Here is a 4,484-nt window from a genome sequence, read left to right as displayed (position 1 = left end):
GGGGAGCTGAAGATGTAATTCTTGGACAGTATGAGGGCTATACAGAAGATACCAACAGAGGAGGAAATCATCCTATAACTCTGAGGGACAATTACAGGTTATGGGCAGAAATGAGTTCTCTGCGGTCTGAGTTTTCACTATATATGTGAAGTTGTAATAGCAACACCTGGCCGTCTGCTTGACTGTCTTGAAAGAAAATATGCTGTCCTGAATCAATGCAACTATGTTGTTCTGGTCAAGGAAAGAATGTTTCGTTATGTGCGCTTCAATAATCTATCCGTTCAGAACTATGAAGAATATCTTAATGAGAACCCACTTGCGCATCCCGGAATAGATTTGACTGTGACAGTTTTGACAACTGGATTTTGGCCAAGTTACAAGTCATTTGATCTTAATCTACCTGCTGAGATGGTTAAATGTGTTGAGGTGTTCAAAGAGCTTTATCAAACAAAAACTAAACATCGGAAGCTTACATGGATATATTCTTTGGGAACCTGTAATATTATTGGGAAGTTTGATCCTAAGCCAATGGAACTTATTGTGACAACTCATCAGGCATCTGCACTTTTGCTGTTCAATGCGTCAGAGAGGCTAAGTTACTCTGAAATCAAGTCTCAGTTGAATTGAACCGATGAAGATATTGTCAGATCGCTGCACTCCCTTGCATGCGCAAAATACAAAATCCTCAATAAAAAACCAAACACAAAAACTGTGGCGCAAACAGATTATTTTGAATTCAACGCAAAATTCACCGACAAAATGAGGAGAATAAAGATTCCTTTTCCACCGGTGGATGAGAAGAAAAAAGTTATTGAGGATGTAGATAAAGCTCGGCGTTATGCTATTGATGCATCAATTGTAAGAATCATGAAGAGCCGAAAAGTTTTATCTCACCAGCAGTTAGTGACGGAGTGCGTTGAGCAACTGGAACGGATGTTCGAGCCTGATTTCAAGGCAATCAAGAAGGGCCGCAATGTGGCTTATGAAACGGACTTTCTGCATACCATCAGAGCAGGGTAGTAAGCACGTGGCATTTTAAATTAGGCTTGGGTTGGGTTTGAATGTTCCGAGGAGAACATGATATGCAAACTGGTATCTACAGGTTGCCATTGACAGGGTGAGGGCGCTGGATCGTTTAGCTGGTAATGGGCAGGAGAACGATTTGCTTTGAGATTGAGAAATAATCTAAGAGCATTCAGATCCGCGTCCGGACCTTAAAATGACGGCCATGGATGATCTTGCCAGCCCAAAGAAGAGAGTCCCACACAAGGGTGTCGAGCTCGCGTGCATAATTGTGTTCTGGATTTGGTTTCCACTTTTGGTTTCCTGCAGGTCTACTTGGGCTGAGAGGAAGCGTTTGTGTTGTCTAGCTTTGCTGTGACCGGGATCCAGCATGTTCAGTTTTGTTTAAATCATTTCTCTGGCGGTGTGTATATTGGCAAGCCTCGTAGTAATACATGGGTTCAGTCTCAGACAAATGGAACCTTATCTACTTGGGAACCATCACCTTCCTTCAATCTGTCTGGAAGGCAGCATCTCTATGGGAATGCTTAGTACTGCAGCATGTGTTTTGAAAATGGATGTGTTTGGGCCAATAGCTGATAATGCAAGTGGAATTGTGGAAATTGTTGGAAATAATACTGAGAGGGGGGGTGAATCAGTATTATTAGATCAATCAAACTTTTCAATTTCATACTCAGAAACATATACGCTACTTTAATTAAGTGAACCCGCGTGTACACGCTACTGTGTCTAATGAAACTCGCGTATATCCAGAGATCTTATAATTCAGTTAGCTTAATCTTCAGTAAATGCATCAGATCATTATTAAGCATATTAACAGTAAACAGGTGCAGAATAACAGAACAGAACATCACACAAGAGCCACACACATGAACACAAAGATATAAGGTGGAAACCCAATGTGGGTGAAAACCACCTGCTGCAAGTCATCTCAATCTTCTTCTTAATAAGAAAATCCTTTTACAATATTTGTACTGGTGCAGTCTTATACCAGTACGGGAGCTACAACCCCCTTTGCTCTTGTACTAGCCGATCCATTTACTAGTACGCAGGCTACTACCTGCTACAATGCTCCAAAGATCTCCTTTAGCTTTTGTTCTAGCTTAGATACTAGTACGTAGGTGCTTGCCTACAATCTTCTCACCTCCAGGTACCACGTTTCATCAATTTTCAGACTGGATACACTGAAGCACAACACATAATCTGAAAGGCCACTTTTCATCCAATTTTCATACTGGACCCATAACTATCATTGAAGCTCAAAACAATCATCAAACCCTGAATCACTGAAACCCTGTTAACAACAGTCACCAGAACACAGAGTAGACACAAAACTCTGTAATAACCATCAGATCCATCTGCAACTTCAAATATCAAGCTTTACAATGTATACGCTACTTCGATGAATCAAACCCGCGTGTATATGCGCTTTTGCCAAAGACAACCCGCGTACAGATCTAAAAATAATTTCTCATAACTTGTAGCTGTACCAGACATCAGTCATACTCATAACATTTATAGAACAATACATGCGTCAGTATGTAGATCTAGAATAAGCATCATAAAGATAGTTCATTTCAAACCATTTGATCCCGATCTCTCCTTAGATCTAGTTCTCCATCAACCGGTGAGATCTCTCCTTAGCTCAGATCAAGCAATGCATCATCAACCCATAACCCTGCATACTGGATCTAATGCTTCATCAGATATTCAAGACATTTCAGATACACTTGCCTAATGATTTCCTTCCCTTTATATAGCCTTAGGCCTTGTTCAATACCAAGAGCCAAAACCATAGAAATCCAATACCATCAACTTCAAAACTAGGGATCAACACGTCCACTGAGACGCCAAGGTCCAAAACCATAGGCACAACTTCCAAGGAATAACCGCCATGGACCAAAGGTACTTTTCCACATACACGCGCTTTTGCTGAAGCCAACCTGCGTGTACACGCGACTTGGGCTTAACGAACCTGCGTGTATGAACTTTCTCTTCTTCTTATAGTCTGATCATCAATTCCTTGCTGCTGACCTTCTGTACTATGATTTGTCATCAGTGAGGTTTGCCATCAAGGACAACACTTATCTCATAATGCCAACAATCTCCCCCTTTGGACTTGATGGCAAAGCTAACTTGTCACACTTAGAATTAGCATCTGATTCCTTTGAGCTGTCCTCCATTAGTCACATCTGATATCTCTTCTGAAGATTCATCATCTGATTCCTTTGAGCTATCCTCCATCAGTCACATCTGATATCTCGTCTGAAGATTCATCCAGTTATACATAAGTGAGATATTCTTCCATCAGTCACATCTGATATCTCTTCTGAAGATTCATCATCTGATTCCTTTGAGCTATCCTCCATCAGTTACATCTGATATCTCGTCTAAAGATTCATCCAGTTATACATAAGTGAGATATGAGAGGGTTGCCATCAAGTACAACACATGCATCATAATGCCAACAGAAATGAGTCAACAGCCTGAAAGTGTTGATATAGCTATTCCAGAGGTATTTCTTAGAGGATATGTTGTTTTTGTTGCTTGCAATCGATTTGCAGTCCTTGATAAGATTAATATCCAAGTGATGATAAAAATCTCAGAAATGAGGTGACTAAGAGGTGTAGTCTTCCAGCAACTGTAGATGCAATCTTTTATGCAGGTGAAAAATCTGTCAAGCAGTGCGAGGATCAACAAGTCTATTTATGCAAAGTTTAAAGTAGATGAGCCAAAACCATGTCAAGATAAATGAGGCTCAAGACAGTTAGACTTTGATGTTAAAGCTGTGTTTTGTGATTACACAGCAGTTTCGTAGCGCGCTACGAAACTGCTGTAGCTGCATGTTTCAGTTGAGCCAGTTAATTATGTACATGTGACTGCAAATCTTTTTGAAAGTTTGGTTATCACACAGGTATATGGGAAAAATGGCCAGCACATCAAAGACGTGGCAGCCTGTGCTATTTTGAGTAATCAAAGATAAAAGGCACGCTTCTTTGGATTCGAATATGGTAAGGCGCATCAAAGACCGACAAACAGGGGCCTATGTTTCAGGGTAACAGAAATGTCATTAAAGACAAACATGGAGCATTAAAGGTTCATCACAGCCAAACTAAAAGAAGCCATTTGTCAGAGAATGAACCTATTCTCTCATTTTCCTCGCAGGAGCACCAGTTTGATTGTAATAAATGCTATTTCCAGCATGATGTAGAAGTAGAGTTTTAATTGTTTTAGGATTCCAGCGCTGTTAATGAATAGTCAGCTGTAATTATTAGTTAGTTAAAGGTTAGTAGGTGTCATCATAGGTAGAATCGAGCTCCCCTCATGCTGGAGGAGGAAGCTCCAAGTAGTTAGAATCATATTCATATATATAGCTAGATCATCGATGTATTTGGGGTTGGAGATTTATGAAAAAACAGAGTTTTTATATTGGCTAATGTAAAAGACTTTTGACAGTAATA

The 4,484-nt window shown here is 40.2% G+C and overlaps 1 pseudogene; it reads left to right on the top strand.

Annotated features, from left to right (window-relative positions):
• The first annotated feature begins 246 nt into the window (after positions 1-246).
• Positions 247-1,020, top strand: LOC149198053 (cullin-1 pseudogene; annotated as a pseudogene).
• Positions 1,021-4,484: the final 3,464 nt, after the last annotated feature.

The sequence above is a fragment of the Pinus tabuliformis genome, chromosome 2_2 (genome assembly GCF_031772625.1).
Source record: "Pinus tabuliformis cultivar Carrire ecotype Pingquan chromosome 2_2, CPIR1, whole genome shotgun sequence".
NCBI classification, from domain to species: Eukaryota; Viridiplantae; Streptophyta; class Pinopsida; order Pinales; family Pinaceae; genus Pinus; species Pinus tabuliformis.
The sequence above is the reverse complement of the archived record's forward strand: the minus strand, read 5'-3'. Positions and strand labels throughout refer to the sequence as shown.